Raw genomic sequence first — 19,910 nt, forward strand, 5'->3', positions numbered from 1 at the left:
TCAAAAGACATATGTAAACAATAAATAGTATGTGCAGCAACAGCATAGCCTAAAAGTGCCTCAGGGCGACATATCCGGTACCTATATTAATAATCGCATAGTATAAACATAAATGTACTGAATTAATATTGATAACAACGTCGGGACGTAGTAAATATCACTGTAGCATCCAATGTAGCTCTACGCGTTTCGTGGATGTATTCTCCACTCATCAGGAGCAGATGCGACAGATTCCTGTAAAATGTATAGATATAGTAAACCACACTCTGTATAGAGGGGAATAGATACAGTACATAAAGTGCTTTCAAAAGAGATTAGCTAAGCATATCTACCATCCCCGGCAGCGAACACAGCAAACAGTAACTGGCCCATGGTGAGTCAGAGGCACAGATCGCCCCCCCCCCCGGGAGCTGAGGCGGCATATTTGGGCAACGGATATAGTGAACAGGTGCCATGGTGTGAAGATGAATTCCATGTACTGACAGTGCTGGTATATAGGTCATCAAATAGACGTATCTAAAACAGAATATATAAATGAGCGTTAAGTGAACATGTAATAGGGAAATGCAAATAAACTAAACGTGGTTGTAAATGTGTGGGGTGAATATAATAAATCTGCAAAAATTTCATAATAATGAGAAATAGTGTATGGGAATAAAAGTGTCTAGAAATGAAATCTGGGAAAGGTGTTAGAACAATGCGAGTGAGAACTAGAGAGTGATGTGTAGATATATATGTTGGTTGTGATGTGCCTGCAAAGGTATGATAAAGATGAAAGATGTGGTGAGGGTGTGGGGTGTGTAATAAAGTGAACCTAAGCGGAAGGAGTGCTGAGTAATGTCGTAAGAGGGTAAAAATATACCGTATATACTCGAGTATAAGCCGAGATTTTCAGCCTCTTTTTTGAGGCTGAAAGTGCCCCCCTCGGCTTATACTCGAGTCATCGCTGTCTGCCCGCTCGATCAGCGTGTCGAGCAGACAGACAGCGGCCATTCTATGATTCAAAAGCCGCGCCTCCGGCTCCGCCTTCGCCTGTGATAGGCGGAACACTGAATTTCCCAGCAGCCTGTGTTCCGCCTATCACGGGCATCGTCTCATCCTCGTACTACGGACGAGGATGATACGACGTCCGTGATAGGCGGAACACAGGCTGCTGGGAAATTCAGTGTTCCGCCTATCACAGGCGAAGGAGGAGGCGCGGCTTTTGAATTTTACAATGGCCGCCGACGAAGAGGGCACGGGACGGAGGCAAGGCAAGGCACGGCACGGGACAGGACGGGACGGGACGGGACGGGACGAAGGCAAGGCACGACACGGGACGGAGGCTCGGGACAAAGGCTCGGGACACAGGTAGGCTGGACACACACACACACACACACACACACACACACACACACACACACACACACACACACACACACACACGGATGGAGACACACACACACGGATGGATGGATGGATGGAGACACACACACACACAGGGATGGATGGATACACACACACACAGGGATGGATGGATGGATGGAGACACACACACACAGGGATGGATGGATGGATGGATGGAGACACACACACACAGGGATGGATGGATGGATGGATGGAGACACACACACACAGGGATGGATGGATGGATGGACACACACACACACAGGGATGGATGGACGGACACACAGGGATGGACGGACACACAGGGATGGACGGACACACAGGGATGGACGGACACACACACAGGGATGGACAGGCATGTCTCACCCTCGGCTTATACACGAGTCAATAAGTTTGCCAGTTTTTTTGGGGGTAAATTGGGGGCCTCGGCTTATATTCGGGTCGGCCTATACTCGAGTATATACGGTAAGACAAGTGAGTGTATAGTGTGATAAAAAATAAAATAAAATATAAGTGGTGTAAAAGTGGTGGGCAAACAACAACATAAAAGTGACAACCAAAGTGACAACCAAAGTGAACCCAGGACCAAATTGCACCTACCCGGTTGCTGTAAGCCATGCAACACCCAGTAAGAAATCAACTGGTGTGCAGGAACCACAGGAGGAGACCGGCTGTGTCAACAGCCATCTCCGACTGGGAAAGCCCAAATACAAGCCGCCAACGCCACGTGCGTGAGCCGACACTAGAGCAGATGGAACCGCCCAGTGATTGGCGCCGACCACCGCCCCCGTTAAGGTCACGCAGGTGGTACTTACAGCGGCAGCGCGATGACGCAAAAAAACAGCGTGACGCACATGACGCGCAGACCGTGGCGCCGATGCACGGAGGGACAACCACCCGAACCTCCCGGACATAGAAAATATATGTACAGGGAGGAGGGGGAGGAGCCCACAATGTGCATCGCAGCTCCCATAGGTGAGAAAAAGAGGCCACCAACGCCACCAACGTTGCCAGCAGCCAAATGCAAATCACCACCAGAGACATAGACATGCATAATTTAAAAGACATGAGTATTCATGTATAACCATAGGACTTGTACCGGAGATGTCATATATTATATACTTGATAGAATTGTTGTCAACATACACCAATAAGCCAAGTCTATTCCTGGCTGTACCCGATGTGCATGTCCCAGTGGGGCATATATATTCTGTTTTAGATACGTCTATTTGATGACCTATATACCAGCACTGTCAGTACATGGAATTCATCTTCACACCCAGGCACCTGTTCACTATATCCGTTGCCCAAATATGCCGCCTCAGCTCCCGGGGGGGGGGGGGGGGGGGGGCGATCTGTGCCTCCGACTCACCATGGGCCAGTTACTGTTTGCTGTGTTCGCTGCCGGGGATGGTAGATATGCTTAGCTAATCTCTTTTGAAAGCACTTTATGTACTGTATCTATTCCCCTCTATACAGAGTGTGGTTTACTATATCTATACATTTTACAGGAATCTGTCGCATCTGCTCCTGATGAGTGGAGAATACATCCACGAAACGCGTAGAGCTACATTGGATGCTACAGTGATATTTACTACGTCCCGACGTTGTTATCAATATTAATTCAGTACATTTATGTTTAGACTATGCGATTATTAATATAGGTACCGGATATGTCGCCCTGAGGCACTTTTAGGCTATGCTGTTGCTCCACATACTATTTATTGTTTACATATGTCTTTTGACTTGATGTGTCTTTACATACACCTTGATGTCTTCATAAACATATTTTGTGCCCAATAATTGTACATGTATGTATGTATATATATGAATTTACTCTGTATCATACATTATTATGAATTCAATTAAATTATCTTTTTCTTGACCTCCACACTTCAGCCGCTTCATTTTAAAGTCCCAATTTCCTTCCTATTTTGCCTATAATAAGGATTACCTATAGGTACAGTAAATATCTCCTAAACTTGTGCCGTTCAGGAAATATTTACTTTGTACTGCGCCAATGACATCATCGGCTCATGCGCTGTGAAGAAACGGCCCTCCGTGCTGTTTCTTTACTAGCGAGTTCCGTGACTGGTGGCTCCCACATGCGCGGGAGTGACCTCATATGACTACGGCCAGTCACACAGCCGGAGTCCGCTGCCTCAGAAGGAAGAGGGACAAACATGAATGCGGCCTCCAGCAGGGACAGCGCGGGATTCGTTTGCAGGTAAGTGCCACATAATGTGCTAGTATGCGATGCAGGGAACAAAAAAAGAAGTAAGATCAATGAGGGTTTACTTCCTCTTTAAAGTTCCACTTTAACATTTACAGCCTCCCCTAATGATGGATAGTGCTGAACTCTGGGCTGTGCTGCTTTTTAAAAACAATCTCTGAATGGAGGACAGACAGATGAATGAAAGATCTGCCTCTTCCATTCATAGAGTGTGTCATTCATGGAAGCTATAGTACAGCTTCTATGATTAATAGAGGAGGGGACAGAAAGAGTGGGCATAGTTGGCACTGATTAGTGCAAATGACAGGTCCCTCAGCTCTATTAACCCTCAACCCCTGCTGCAGGGTAAGATTACAGCAATGGTGGTGGGGGGGGGGGATCAAAGTAGGAGATTTTAAACTAAACAAGGAGCCATCAGCATGAGGGACACATTGAATCGGTAGTAGTTCATGACCCTTGTGCTGATTTTTATTTTTATTTTTTTATTAACTTAGGATTTAACGCAGGTCTAACATGCACTCTAATAGACATCCAATAAACCAATAAATGTCTTTCCATTTTAGAAAGTAGATAGAAATATTGGATATAAATCAATAGTCAGCAAATACATTCATAATAATGGGACAAGCAGTTGATAATATGAACTGAGGAGCCATTGTTAGGACTCACTGTATTTTCCTCTGAGCAACAACAAGGGACATTGTGGTAAAAATATTATTTAGAAGGACTGACCCTCTCATGCTGCTCATTTTCTGACTTATTTTTGATGGCATAGAATTCATATTTCATATTTCTTCAGTGTCAGGGCAATCATTACTGCTGTGGCACTACAATGAATCACAAAGATGATCTTTATAAAATATAGTGTGACAAAGGAATGTGTCTGTACTAAATGATTTTCCTTGGTAACATGAATTACAAGAGCAGTTTCTGAAGTTGTTTATAAAAGACATACTGGCATATCTATATTTTTCTCAGAAATATCAGTTGCTGAGTCTTTCTTTTTCTTCACAACAGCTGGCAAGCATGCATGTATGGCATGGCTCCGTGCCAAGATGATGTGACTCCTTGGCACATGTGTTGGGGTGACGTTATCCCAGTCCAACCAGTAAAACGGTCAAAGAGTCCAAACCTGAAAAAGGAAAGCCTGAAGAAGATGGGAGCACTCATAACTGGTGGGAATGCTGACACCACACCGCTGCAGGGGATCGCTTCAAGGGCAAGTCTGCCATAATGTGCTACAAATCTTTTCAGCACTAACCCAATCATCATTGTTTTCCCATTCTATTTGTCCATAAATGGGCAATGTCTTTTTAAACTTAGTCATTCTCAAGACAAAGACAAATAAGACGAAGAATCAAGTGCGATAATGCCAAGGCTTTTGCACAGGGCAGAAGTAAGCATATCTATTGTGGTAAGCATATTGCATAAAGTCATAACATTAGGTATATAGGAGCCCGGGGTAAAAATTTTCCCTAATGTTTGCATCCTCTAGAGGAGGCATTTCACTTTCTGACTCAATTAGAGATGGTGAAGGTGGACAAGGAGCCTGGTACTTTTGAGCCTTGGACAGTGGTGTATAGTGTTAAAACCATTAGTTGTCTGAGAAATTGTGGCATAGATGCAAACAATCTGCATTAGTGATGTAGGCTGCTTGTTGCTTGTCTATGATAGAGCTAAAATCAAATGCAGAAACTAGCCATAAAATAAGGTCCTGCTCAAGTGCAAGGGAAGCATAACTCTGAACAGTTTGAGTGTTCTTCAGGCCTTTGGCCGAGTGAATGTTTGCCTAAACTTTTGCTGTGGTTCCCTTGCTCCTGGTTTATGTTATTTCTACCAATGAAGGTATTCCCCTGTGGAGTACTCACAGAGTAGGATGCAGGAAATCAGGTAAAGTATATCTGCGTGTTGACCTCAATGTCCTCACAGGAAAAGGGTGGGAGGAAGCATCTGAGTATTATATGAAAGGCTCTAGAAGGAAGGAGTGGTACACTTTGTGACCTGTGGTGTGATGTAACATCTAGTCATTGTAATAAATATATGAAGCCAGGCTAAAAAAATGTAACTCAATATTGTGAAAACACAAAAATAAATCAATATAATGACATTGAACTTATTAGGTGAAAAACTTGTATAAAGAAATCACACCAAATATGTAAATAAGTGTTCATAAGAACCCATTCACAAGGGATAAAAAGGAAAAATATATGTGAAACAAGAAATTCCAAAGGAAACAAATCATCCTTGATTCACTTGCTCCACCAGTGTCCCAGCAATCACAATTTGTAGTGCTTCCACCACCAGGTGACACCAAGTATTAAAGCCTCTTACCGGATCCTGTGGACGATCATATAGTATGCTCAAATGCCCACATCTCCTTATGAAGGGAAACTCCAAAGCACCAAACGTGATCCAGTCAGGGTTGATTCATCAGCAGGATGACAAAGAAAAATAAAGAAAAATAAAGAGAATATACGCTCATAGTTTAACCCATAAAAAACATTTATTCAAAAAATAACAAGTAAAACTTGCAAAGCAAATCACGATAAGCAAATCCTTGGGCAATAGGCTTAAAAAAACTTGCACATAGCAATAAAAACAGATACAATTGCTCTCCCAAAAAGCAACAGGCTGTGTGGCTGCACCAAACTCAACCACCGGTCAGCAAGGGTGCGTGATGAGGAAGCGTCGTAGCCAAACCCAAGTTTAGTCAAAGAGATTACATCATCGGGGGCATAAGCCAGTCCCTGATGACATCATCTCTTTGATGAAACTAGTTGGGCATGGCTACGACTCTTCCTCATCACGCACCCTTGCTGACTTGCGGTTGGGTTCAGTGCAGCCACACAGCATGCTGCTTTTTGGGAGAGCAATTGTATATGTTTTTTTTTTGCTATATGCAAGTTTTTTAATCCTATTGCCCAAGGATTTGCTTAGTGTGATTCCCTTTGCAAGTTTTACTTGCTATTTTTTGAATAAATGTTTTTTATGGGTTACACCATGGGCGTATATGCTTTTTATTTTTATTTTACACCCTGCTGATGGATCAACCCTAACTGGATCACTTTTGGCACTTTGAGTTTGACCATACTATATGATGGTCCAGAGGATCAGGTAAGAGTCTTTAATAATTGGTATCACCTGGTGGTGGAAGCACCACAAATTGTGATTGTAGGGACACTGGTGGAGCAAGTGAATCATGAATGATTAGTTTCCTTTGGACTTTCTTTCTTTGGACATTTCCTTTTTAGCCCTTGTGAATGGGCTCTTATGGACACTTTTTCACCTAATAAATTTGATGTCATTATATTGATTTATTTTTGTGTTTTCACCATATTGAGTTACATTTTTTTAGTGCTGCTTCATATATTTATCACAATTCTTGCATTTAGTGTCAGAGATTGCTTAATTGGCTGCTCATTTGTAATTTATGTTTAAGCATGGATATCCTATATGAATTTTAACATCTAGTCATTCACCGGAGACTAAGCTCTGAGTGGTGGAATTTTAGCACCATATTTGAAAAGGGGTCTTCACGGTTGCAATTACAGTCGGTGTATTGTGCCCCCTGCACAGTGTACACCTGAAGCTACCCCAATTGTCGGTGTTGTTCTGGTCCTATACCACAGGCAGCTGCAGCAGTTACAGTCGGTGCATCGTGCCCCCTGCACAGTGTACAACTGAAGCTACCCCAATTGCTGGTGTTGTTCTGGTCCTATACCACAGGCAGCTGCAGCAGTTACAGTCGGTGTATTGTGCCTCCTGCACAGTGTACACCTGAAGCTACCCCAATTGCTGGTGTTGTTCTGGTCCTATACCCCAGGCAGCTGCAGCAGTTACAGTCAGTGTATTGTGCCACCTACACAGAGTACACCTGAAGCTACCCCAATTGCTGGTGTTGATCCTATACCGCAGGCAGCTCCAGTAATTACAGTCAGTGTACTGTGTCATCTGCACAGTGTGCACCTAAAGCTACCCCAATTGCTGGTGTTCTGCTGATCCTATACCGCAGGCAGCTCCAGTAATTACAGTCGGTGTACTGTGTCATCTGCATAGTGTGCACCTAAAGCTACCTGTTATGTACCAGGTGATGAGCCTGACTTGATGGAAGAAGACCTCTCTTACAGCTCTGGTTCAGGGACCACTGGAATGGAGACAGTGGCCCCGTGAGCGCAGCAGGGTAGGAGTGTCTGATTGGAAGCAGCAGCTGGTTCCTCCTGGATACTGGAAATGCAGGGTAGATGGTGGATAAGCAGGCAGCGATCAGCAGGCACGGGCAGCGGCAGCAAGGACCGAGTGCAGCACACTTGGACAGCAGAATGAATGGTCAGGCAGGCTGGGTCACAGCGGTCACAACGGGTAATGCAGACAGGTAAGTACAGCAGGCAGAAGTGAAGTGCAGGCAGGCAAGTATTCGGCAACAGAGGTTCAGTCCAAAGCAAGGTCAAGCAGGCCGGGGTCAGAGCAGGAGAGGTCAGCGAGGTCAGACGGAAGCCGGATCAGATATTTCAACAGCAGGCAGATAGCAGGTAATTCGGATACAGAGCTGCAGACAAACAGCACTGGACAGATGCAGCAGCCTCCTTTAAATAGGGCCACTGGTGCCAAACAGCGCTAACGCACACACACGCGCCGATGCCTAGCCTGCCCAGCGGCGCACATGTGCCCATTCCGTGTGGGAGAAATCCTGACACTACCCCAATTGCTGGTGTTCTGCTGATCCTATACCGCAGGCAGCTCCAGTAATTACAGTTGGTGTATTGTGTAATCTGCACAGTGTGCACCTAAAGCTACCCCAATTGCTGGTGTTCTGCTGATCCTATACTGCAGGCAGCTCCAGTAATTACAGTTAGTGTATTGTGTCATCTGCACAGTGTGCACCTAAAGCTAACCCAATTGCTGGTGTTCTGCTTATCCTATACCGCAGGCAGCTGCAGTAATTACAGTCGGTGTACTGTGTCATTTGCACAGTGTGCACCTAAAGCTACCCCAATTGCTGGTGTTCTTCAGATCCTATACCACAGGCAGGCAGCTGCAGTAATTACAGTCGGTGTACTGTGTCGTCTGCTCAGTGAGCACCTAAAGCTACCCCAATTGCTGGTGTCCTCATCTCTCTGCAGGCCATTAGTATGTCTGGAAGGCCAAAAAGGAGAGGCAGACAGTCATGAGACAATAAAAAAGGGCAAGCAGGCTCTGTGTCTAGAGGCAACAGTGCTGGTCGTGGACACAGTGCATCCTCATCAGCATGTGGCCATGGGACATGCTTGTCCTTATTTTCGGCAGCTGGACATGTTGAGCCGCAACATGCCAAAGACTTGGTAGAGTGCATGACCAAGCCCACCTCATCCTCCTCATCCTCTCTCACCCAGGCTCAGGGTATTAGCAAAGCAGCGGCCAATGCAGCCTCTTTCCTTGTCTGAATGGCATCAGTCACTCCTTCCCTAGACCCACCATGTCCTCCTGAGGAGTCCCCAGAACTGTTTGAGCACAGTGTTGAGTAAATGCTCCAGGAGGATGCTCAGTGTTTTGAAGGCTCTGATGTAGATACCCAGCTAGAGGAAGACAGTAGCATGAGCCCAGAGAGAGGGGATGCCCAAGAAGGACAGCAATCTGGTAGTCATGTTCCACCATCTGCAGCATACTGCCAGGTTTCCTCCAGTGATGAGGAGCGAGGGGATGATGAGGTCACTGACTCCACGTGGGTACCTGATAGGAGAGAGGAGGAGGCACATCTCCCATGAGGCAGGATGCCCTCCAGGGGCCAGCTTAAGGGCAGCACACTGACTGAATCACAACGCAGAGCTCCGCCTGTGCAGGGCGCTGCCTCAGCGCGTTGTTCCAAAAGTTCTTTGGTGTGGGCTTTTTTGAGACGAGTGCATCAAATCGCACCACTGCTATTTTCAACATATGTCTCAAGTGTATCTCGCATGGCCAAAACATCAGCCACTTGGGCACCACATGCTTGACCAGACATATGTTGACCTGCCATGCAGTTCTTTGGCAAGCGTATCTTAAAGACCCACACCAAAGATCAAAGCAGACCTCTCCTTGCTCCTCATCAGCTGGGATCTCTAACCCCACTATACCTTCAGTCCTCTCTGAAACCTGCATTGAGAGGAAATAAGGTGTAGAATTAGGTGTGTCACAGCCAAGTACTTGAGGGCAATCTGCTAGCGGTACACCGACGTCCGATTGTAGCAGGCAAATTTCCCTGCCCCAGCTGCTGGACCGTCGAAAGAAGTTCACTCCCAGCCAACCACATGCCCAGTGGTTGAATGCTAGCTTGGCTAAATTGCTAGCACTTCAACTGCTGCCTTTTCAGTTGGTAGGCTTGGCCCCCTTCCGTGAGTTCGTGCAATGTGCGGTTCCTCAGTGGCAGGTTCCCAAACTCCACTTTTTCTCACGGAAGGCGATTCTGGCTCTCTACCAGTATGTGAAAGGGAATGTCCATGCCTCGCTTGACAGGGTGGTCAGCGGTAAGGTGCATATTACCGCTGACTCATGGTCCAGCAGGCATAGACAGGGACATTACCTATCTTTCACGGCGCATTGGGTGACTCTTCTGGCAGCTAGGAAGGATGCAGGACAAGGTGCAGTAGTGTTGGAGGTTTTTCCGCCACCACGCATCCAAAATGCTACTACTAGTTGTGACACACCTCTCTCCTCCACCCCCTCCTCTTCTTCTTCCTCCATGGCCTCTTCCTGTGCTTTGTCCTCAAACCAGCGGTGCTCCGTAGGCGTTCAAGGGGCTACGCAAGTACGCAGGCAAAAAGATGCCATGCTGTGCTTGCACTGGTGTTCTTGGGGGACAGAAGCCACACTGGGGCAGGTATTCTGTCAGCTCTGCATGGGCAGGCTGAGAAGTGGTTGACACCACGCCAGCTTAATGTGCCCTGTGTGGCTCACGTCCTTAACTTGGTGGTGCAGCAGTTCTTGGGCAAGTACCCGGGCTGGGTATAGGATGTCCTGAGGCAGGCCAGGAGAGTCTGTGTGCATTTCCGCCGGTCATATAATGCCATTACTCGGCTGGCTGACCTCCAAAAGAAATTGAACCTGCCCAAGAACTGCCTAATCTGTGACATGCCCACCAGGTTGAACTCAACGTTGGTCATGCTGCAGCGGCTGCACATGCAGCAAAGGGCCATCAATGAGTACCTGTGTGACTACGGCAGCAGGACAGGGTCAGGGGAGCTGTTTTTTTTCCCCGCACCAGTGGGCCATGATCAGGGATGCATGCACTGTCCTGTCACCATTTGAGGAGGCCACAAGGATGGTGAACAGTGACAGTGCATGCATCAGTGACACTGTACCTCTTGTCCACCTGTTGGAGCACACGCTGCATGGAATAATGGACAGGGCACTTGAGGCAGAACAGAGGCAGGAAGAGGAGGACTTCCTTGCCTCTCAAGGCCCCCTTTATCCAGACAGTGTTCCTGCTGGCCCGCCGATCACACAGGAAGAGAAGGAGGAGGATTGTGTCAGCATGGAGGGGGAGCCTGACACTCAGCATCAGCAGCAGTCTTTTAGGGATGATTTACAGTCCCAAGAAATCTGTGGACTTGTACGTGGCTGGGGATCATGTCGTCCTTAGTGACCCAGAGGACTCTAGACCTAATGCCTCAGCTAACCTATGCTGCATGGACTCCCTGATCCTGCAAAGCCTGCAGAAGGATCCTCGTATTCAGCAGATCAAGGAGAGGGATCATTACTGGCTGACAACTCTCCTTGATCCACAGTACAAGGGTAAGGTTGCAGACCTTATCTTGCCACCGCAGAGGGAGCAGAGGATGAGACATCTTCGAGAGGCCTTGCAGAAAGGTCTGTGCAACACATTCCCAGAGACTGGGAGGTTACAAACTCCTGGTCCTGGACAACGTGTTGCTGAGGCTTTGGTCAGTCGCAGAAGGAGCGGTGGAGAGCGTGGCCATCTGACCAATGTGTTCAGACAATTTTTTAGTCCGCAGCCCCAGGGTATGATCAGTTCCAGCTACCATCGCCAGCATCTGATTTACATGGTGCTGGAATACCTAGGTGCAAGATCAGACTTGGACACCTTTCCCACCAAAAATCCTCTGGGTTACTGGGTCTTGAGGTTGGATCACTGGCCAGAGCTTGCACAGTATGCAATTGAGCTACTGGCCTGTCCTGCATCCAGCGTTCTTTCTGCTGCTGGAGGCTTTGTAACCGATCACAGGGTGCGCCTGTCCACCAACTCGGTTGATTGACTGACCTTCATAAAGATGAATCAGTCTTGGGTCACCACCAGCTACCAAGCACCTGAAGATGATGTAACCGAATAATTTTTTTTTAAATGTCACATCCCCTCAAGACTGCCTATGCTGATGCTGAGTGACTATCCTGTTATGCTGACTGACTATCCTCTTCCTCCTCAATGATCCTGTTGATAGCTTGGAAGAACATTTTTGGTTCTGGGCGCCGCCACCAGTGGCTAAGGCCCAATTTTTCAGCATCTGTTTAACAGGGGCATGTAATTACAATTTTTGATGCAATACTTTGCAGCAGGGCTCATTCCTGCACTCAAACTAGAGTATCTGTGAGGGGTTGCAGTGTCGTGGCACCAGCACCAGTGCCTAAGGCCCAATTTTTCAGCCCCTGTTTAACAGACACAATTTCTTTTTTTTTAAGTTTTGTTTATTGTTTTTTAACAAAACATGTAAACACAAGACCCAATGGGCCACACATACAAAACTATTTAAATTTTTCAGCATTGACTCTCTCCACCTACTTCGAGCCCCTCACTCAGTGATAGGCTCAGGATAATAATAATAAGCCCACCTTTCCCTAATGACATTCAATAGTACATTTCAATATGTCAAATAATTATATACATGTGGAATCCCACAACAGGTACCTTCCATTATGTGTCTCTCAATCCACCACCGTAGTCTCACTATACATCCAACTGCCCCACACTTTATCAAATTTCTGTGGTATGCCCCTGCTAATGTATGTAGCCTTGTAGAAAGGAGCAGCTCTGTTTACCACCCCCTTCCATGCTGATACAGATGGAGGATTAGGCTTTTTCCATGATAACACTATCGTTTTCCAAGCGTAATAGATTAGGATCGTCAGTAAGGTACGCCTTACTCTCTTTAGTGCTAGATTGTGTACCAAACCCAGCAGGCACACCTCTATTGTGGGCTGTATAGGAATAGCTGTTACTTCTGCTATACATTCTGTGACCCCCTTCCAAAAAGCCTGGATGCTCGAGCAATTCCAAAAGATATGCATGAAATCTGCAGTGAGGTAACTGCACCACCAGCAGCCAGGCGACTGGGCAGGGAACATTTTAGCCACTCTATCGGGAGTAACATATATATGGTGCAAGAATTTAAATTGGATGAGATGGTCTCTAGCAGAGACCAATCTAGTAAAGTTGATGTCCCATACATCATCCCAGTCATCCCCGTCCATCTGGGGGAACAACTCGCCTCACACCGCCCTATACTTTGCAAGTAGATCTCCTCCCTCACCAAACATTTGTTTATATATTATAGACAGGGCCTTGCCCAATGTGTCCTCGCTCAGCAAGGACTCCAAATCACTCATCTTCAGTTTAATACCAATATCTCCAAATTGGGCATTGTGTGCATGTCTGAGCTGAAGATAACAGAACAAGTGAGTGTTGGGAAGATTAAACGTAGTTTTCAGGGTGTCAAACTGCAGAAGTTTCCCACCACCCACTATGTCTTTCAGCAAATTAATGCCAAACTTAGTCCAGATGACTGGATCAGGGTACTCATAGAAGTGCATTAATTTAGGATTCTTCCAAAGTGGTGTGTGAGGAGAAATCTCACAGGTGTTACCCATCTTGGTCACTGATACCCATGCCCTACTAGTTGCACACATGGATATTGTGAGCCTATATGGAGCCCTGACACCCCGATATGGTAGGTGTGCCAGCACCTCATACGAACAAACAACAGCTGACTCCAGTGTATTGGCAGTGTCATCCTCAGGTAAAGTAAACCACCTATGTACAAATACTAACTGACCCGCTAGGAAATATGTGTGAAATTCTGGGACCGTCAGACCCCCTTGTTTCCACGGCAGTTGTAACACCCGGAGTTTAATTTGGGGGTGTCGCCCCTGCCACAGGAAGTTCATTATAAGTTGATCTATTCTTTTGAATATGTATCTCGGTATCCAAACAGAAGAATTCCGAAATATATATATATATATATATAGAAACAGAGGCAAAATTTTCATTTTTACTAATTTTACCCTACCTATGAGTGTCAGAGGCAGATTCTGCCACGCCTGTAGTCTGAATTTTAGTTTAGTCAAAAGTGGATCGACATTCAAAGTAATAAAGTCTGATACAGAGTGGGATATATGCATCCCCAGATATTTAATCACCTCTAATCTCTGCAAGGGACAATTTACTGGAATCGTAATTACAATTTTTGATGCAATATTTTGCAGGAAGGTTTGTTGCTGCGCTCAACTACAATATTTGTGAGTGGTTGCAGTGTTGTGGCAGCAGTACCAGTGCCTAAGGCCCAATTTTTAAGCCACTGTTTAACAGGGGCGTGTAATTCCAATTTTTAATGCAATACTTTGCAGCAGGGCTCATCCCTGCCTTCCAACTAGAGTATCTGTGAGAGGTTGCAGTGTCGTGGCACCAGCACCAGTGCCTAAGGCCCAATTTTTCAGCCCCTGTTTAACAGGGGCGTGTAATTACAATTTTTGATGCAATATTTTGAAGGAGGGTTCGTTGCTGTGCTCCAACTAGAGTATCTGTGAGAGGTTGCAGTGTCGTGGCACCAGCACCAGTGCCTAAGGTCCAATTTTTCAGCCCCTGTTTAATAGGGGCATGTAATTAAAAAATGTTATGCAATACTTTGCAGCAGGGCTCATTTCTGCGCTCCAACTAGAGTATCTGTGAGGGGTTGCAGTGTCGTGGCACCAGCACCAGTGACTGAGGCCAAATTTTTCAGCCCCTGTTTAACAGGGGTGTATAATTACAATTTTTGATGCAATACTTTGCAGCAGGGCTCATTCCTGTTCACCTGTCCCCAGTGCTACCTGTCCCCAGTGCCACCTGTACATGCCATCTGTCCCCAGTGCCACCTATCAGTGCCATCTGTCCCCAGTGTCACGTATACGTGCCATCTGTCATCAGTGTCACCTGTCATCAGTGCCACCCATTAGTGCCATCTGTCATCAGTGCCACATATTAGTGTCAAGTGTCATCAGTGCCGCATATTAGTGCCACGCGTCATCAGTGCCACATATTAGTGTCTTCTGTCATCAGTGTCACGTGTCATCAGTGCCACGTGTCAGTGTCATCAATGCCACCTGTCACTGCCCTCTGTTATCAGTGTCACGTGTCATCAGTGCCACGTATTAGTGCCATCTGTCATCCGTGCCATGTGTCATCAGTGCCACATATTACTGCATCTGTCATCAGTATCACGTGTCATCAGTGCCACGTATTAATGGCATCTGTCATCAGTGCCACATCAGTGTCACGTGCCATCAGTGCCGCGTATCAGTGCCATCTGTCATCAGTGCCACGTCAGTGACACGTGTCATTGTCCTGGTGCTTCAGGGCCTTCAAAAGTGTAATAGGTATTCAACAAATTAGATGTGTAATTTATGCTCCTAGAACACATGATGATGCTGCCTGCATGTTGGGCCTCTCTATGTGGCTAGGATGTCAAAAAGTCCCACACATGTGGAATCGTAATACTCAGGAGGAGTAACAGAATGTATTTTGGGGTGTCATTTGTGGTATACACATGCCATGTGAGAGAAATAACCATTACAATGACAATTTTGTGGGGAAAAAAAATCTTAATTTTGCAAAGAATTGTGGGAAAAAAATGACAACATAGAAAACCTCACCATGCATTTACTAAATACCTTGGAATGTCTACTTTCAAAAAAGGGGTCATTTGGCTTGTTCGGGTAGCAAGAAATTAGATAGGCCACCAGTACATCAGGTGTGATAAATTTTTTATGATTTGCACCATAGCTTGTAGACTCTCTAACTTTCACAAAGACCAAATAATATCCACTAATTTTGGGTTATTTTTACCAAAGATATGTAGCAGTATAAATTGTGGCCAAAATGTATGAAGAAAAATTAATAATTTGCATTTGCGTTTTTTTTTTTTTGGTCTTTTTTCATTTATAGCACAAAAAAAAAACCCAGAGGTGATCAAATACCACCAAAAGAAAGCTCTATTTGTATGAAAAAAAATCATTTGGGCACAGTATAACATGATTGAGTAATTGTCATTCAAAGTGTGAGAGAACTGAAAGCTGAAAATTGGTCTGGTCACGAGGGGATTAAAGTGCCCAGTTGTCAAGTGGTTTATTTAAGGCACAGCCTACCACTAGGAAATGTATTCATTTGAATGGTTATCAGTAATGTTGGGAACAATGTATAATCCTGCTGCAAGCAAAATGCTAGCGGCTAACATTTCAATGACTATTTGATTTAAAACAACACCCTCCTTTTTAATCAGACTGAATCTTTGCTTTAACTGCTGCGTGTATTTAAATTTTTTAGAGAGTTCTGCATACAAATAATATAATGAAAGCACAAATGAAAGTGCATCTTTAATATCCATTAAGCTGCTGAATTTTATATTAGCGGCTTAATTAGTAACTCCTGCATTAATATTGGCATAATATGAGTTAGCCCTAGTTCTGAATTAGAGTCATTCCGTAGTTTGGGCTCCTTACTCTATGGATCCACTGGGAACAAGCTTTTCATGTGTGACTTCACAGCATGGTGTGCACTGCTAGAACTGCACCTGCACCCCTGAAATTAAATCATCAAAGGCACCACATCAAATGGGTAGTAAAGTGGGGATTTAGTTATTGATGTAAGCCAGACAGCTGCTTTGATGTAACCTCCAGAGGCAGAGGTCATGATGTCACCACATATCAGCAGAGAGCTTGCACAAGATTAACATCCCATACAACAGTGCTTGAGGTGATTGTAGCTGTATTAGTGCACTTGTACATAATACTTTTTCTATTTGCACTAACATTTTAATTTTTAAGATAAGCTTTCAGAGTATACAAAATAAACGGTGCAGCACTACTTTTTGTGTGAACTAATTAAGTGAATCATGCACAATACATTACTATAAGCAAAAGAAAAAAATCCAAAAATATTCAAATATTCTCAAATATTTCCAAATCCAAATTATTAAATTATGTACAAGTGTAGTCCAAATGCCCAATGTGCTCAAATATATGTGTCATAATATTCAAAACATTGTCTATGTGCCCAATACAAACGTGCTGAGTCTTCCACCAAGTGCAAGCCAAACCACACACCACCTCTGTAGACCTCATATCATTATAGGAGGTCTATCCACGCATTACTAAGGTCCCAGACAATATTCCATCTTCTTATACAAGCCACATCAGCACATTAAGGGTTAACAGGAGAGATCCTCATGCAGCTCCATGTGTACATGTAAAAAACAGCCAAAAATGTGTGCTCTCTGTTTTTATTAAATACATTTCCAACCACGCTTATAAACACTTAAAAGAATAAAATACACAAGCCACTTTAAGAGAATACAACATCCATCCAGCTCCAGCACTCATCTGCCCAGCCTCATTCAAATGACCTGTTGCACTTGCAGAGATTGCCAGCTGGAATGTTTCAGTAACTGCAGAGCTTGTCAGTTGGAAGGACAGATGCTAATAGAACACTGGGACACCGGCAGATGCTTTTGTGCTTTGGGACACTGTAACAGACGTTGATGTGCACTGGTACACTGACAGATATTAATGGGACACTGGTACACTGTGATAGATGTTTTTTGTGCATTGGTACACTGTAACAGATATTTTTGTACACAGGTACACTGTGACAGATGTTGATGAGACACTGGTACACTGAGAAATGTTTTTGTGCACTGGTATACTGTGATAGGTGTTGATGGTCACCTGGGGATAACAACAGCTGTTGACGGTCCACCAGTGACACCATCAGATGTTTGCACACAAACATCACATGATTAGAAGGACCAGTCAGAAAGTCCATGTCCCGATTTGTGATGAGGAACACAGCAGTTACAGCAAGCTCTTCATGCGCACCCCAGGAGAGCTGGAGAGCTGCGTTGTAGCCATCTTTTGGCTATAGCTCAGTCAGGAAGTGGTTAAAGTGACAAACATCAACTCCCATTAGGATCTGTGTTCAACATTTACAAACTGGAGCTATCATTTGACAGTAGGCTGGTGGGACATTCACCGAGCGGACGTCATATGCACCAGACACAGAGGTTGTAATTCACTGTATATAAGCCATCATAATGTTTTAAAAAAAATCCTGATCACTTCCCCAGAGTAGTAGAGTGTTACTATGGTAACTATATTGCTCTGATCACAGTGTGTTTAAAAAAATAGTTTAAAAAAAAAAGAAAAATGTAATGTGGTTGTGGAAGCCTTGCAAAAAGATCTGAACAAATTAATGGGGCGGGCAACTACATGGCAAATGAGGTTTAATGTATAAAAATGTAAAATAATGCATTTGGGTGGCAAAAATATGAATGCAATCTATACCAAGCTGCTGCTAACAAAGCAAACAGAATATTGGCATGCAAGAAAAAGGGGTCAACTCCAGAGATAAAACGATAATTCTCCCGCTCTAAAAGACTCTAGTCTGGCCGCACCTAGAGTATGCTGTCCAGTTCTGGGCACCAGTCCTCAGGAAGGATGTACTGGAAATGGAGCGAGTACAAAGAAGGGCAACAAAGCTAATCAAGGATCTGGAGAATGTTAGGTATGAGGAAAGGTTGTGAGCACTGAACTTATTCTCTCTGGAGAAGAGATGCTTGAGAGGGAATATGATTTCAATTTACAAATACCTTACTGGTGACCCCACAATAGGGATAAAACTTTTTTGTGGAAGGAAGTTTAACAAGACATGTGGCCACTCATTGAAATTAGAGTAAAAGAAGTTTAACCTTAAACTACGTAGAGGGTTCTTTGAGCGGCAAGGATGTGGAATTCCCTTCCACAGGCAGTGGTCTCAGCGGGGGGCATCAATAGTTTCAAAAAACAATTATATAAGCACCTGAACAACCACAACATACAGGGATATATAATGTAATACTGACATATAATCCCACACATAGGTTGGACTTGATGGACTCTTTTTTTCAACCTCACCTACTATGTAACTATGTCTGTAACTATGTAATTATATGTAATAAAAACAATTTAAAAAATGTAAAAATATTGTTACACCTTTTATTTATTATCATTATTATTTTTACATACTGTCACCAATCAGTGTCCCTGCTCATTTTCCAAAAAACTGTAGCAAATATGACAACTTCAAAAAACTCATATTGTCACCAGTTACTGTCTATGATCACCACCACATCCATGATAGGATAACACTGTACTACACAGTGACAGTATGCAAAGAAAACTTTTTTTTTTTTTAATTTCCCAAAAACGTACAACTTCAAAAAACACTCAATGACCCTCTGTAAATACCTTGGACTGTCTAATTTTCAAAAAGGGGTCATTTGGGAAATAAGGGTACTGCCCTGGCATTTTCGGGGCTCAAGAAATAAGTAAGGATGGGCTGAACACCCCCGGTTCGTTTTTACACTAGAACACCTCGAACAGGCAAAAATTTCTAGCGAACGTGCAAACACTGTTTAAGTCTATGGGACACAAATATGAAAAATCAAAAGTCCTCCTTTTAAAGGCTTATATGTAAGTTATTGCCATAAAAAGTGTATGGGGACCTGGGTACTGCCCTAGAGGACAAGTATCAATGCAAATAAATGCAAATAAAATTATTTAAAAATGTTTTTTTTCAGGAACAATGATTTTAATGATGCTTAAAGTGAAACAATAAAAATGAAATATTCCTTTAAATATCGTGCCGGGGGGTCCCTTTAGTCTGCCTATAAAGTGGTGCATATATGCAATGTGTAGTACATGCCGCAGCAATAATGACATTTCTAAAGGAAAAAAAATTGAATTTAAACTTTCTTGCAACTGTAGATGAAAAAAAAATAAAAAATAAAAAAACAGTCATGGCAAAATTAATAAAAAAATTGGTGTGGGGTCCCCCCAAAATCCATACTAAAAACTTATCCGAGCATGCAGTCTGGCAGGTCAGGATAGGGGGATTGAGAAAACCCCTCCTCCTGAACCATACCAGGCAACATACCCTCAACATGGGTAGGGGGTGGGTGCTTCGGGGCAAGGGGGGCTCTGCACAGCACCTTGTTGATGGTTGGTCGGTGGTTGTTGGGGTCTGTGGGCTGGGGGCTTG

The sequence above is a fragment of the Lithobates pipiens genome, unplaced genomic scaffold (assembly GCF_037356315.1).
Source record: "Lithobates pipiens isolate NorthernLeopardFrog02 unplaced genomic scaffold, aLitPip1_a1.2 Scaffold_13, whole genome shotgun sequence".
Taxonomy (NCBI): Eukaryota; Metazoa; Chordata; class Amphibia; order Anura; family Ranidae; genus Lithobates; species Lithobates pipiens.